This window comes from Sinocyclocheilus rhinocerous, unplaced genomic scaffold (genome assembly GCF_001515625.1).
Source record: "Sinocyclocheilus rhinocerous isolate Xijiao unplaced genomic scaffold, SAMN03320098_v1.1 scaffold1179, whole genome shotgun sequence".
NCBI classification, from domain to species: domain Eukaryota; kingdom Metazoa; phylum Chordata; class Actinopteri; order Cypriniformes; family Cyprinidae; genus Sinocyclocheilus; species Sinocyclocheilus rhinocerous.
Window position 1 is genome coordinate 650,017 of NW_015664997.1, and position 508 is coordinate 650,524.

The following is a 508-nucleotide window of genomic DNA, read 5'->3' on the forward strand; positions in this document are numbered from 1 at the left end:
GAAGGGTCGTTCCAAACTGAAGTGCTAAAAACTGGACACTTCAAAGGGCCCTTCGGAATGAAGGATTTCAAAGGGTACAACTGATGACGGCGCCTCCGTGTGGGCACGTGATATGAAGGGATTAGGGCATAGGGATGAGCCCTTCCGAATGGAACGCAGGGTTATGCCCGGTTCAGACTACACGATTTTAGCCTGATTTTGCCACGATTTGCTTGACGTAGGGTGTCGTGGGGATTCGTAAACGACAACCGATTCCGCGTCTGCGATGCTTCACGACATCACGACAGAAAGACTAGCATGTTTAATTTTTTTTCTGTCACATTGGTGACGTAGAATTATGAGATGGAGGAAAGGTTCGTGGAGCTGTGGCAACAGTACTCCTGCCTGTACGATGTGTCATTGAGGGACTTCCAGAATTATGAGATGGATGAGATGGAGGTGGAGCTGTGGCAACAGTACTCCTGCCTGTACGATGTGTCATTGAGGGACTTCCACGACTTCCACGACA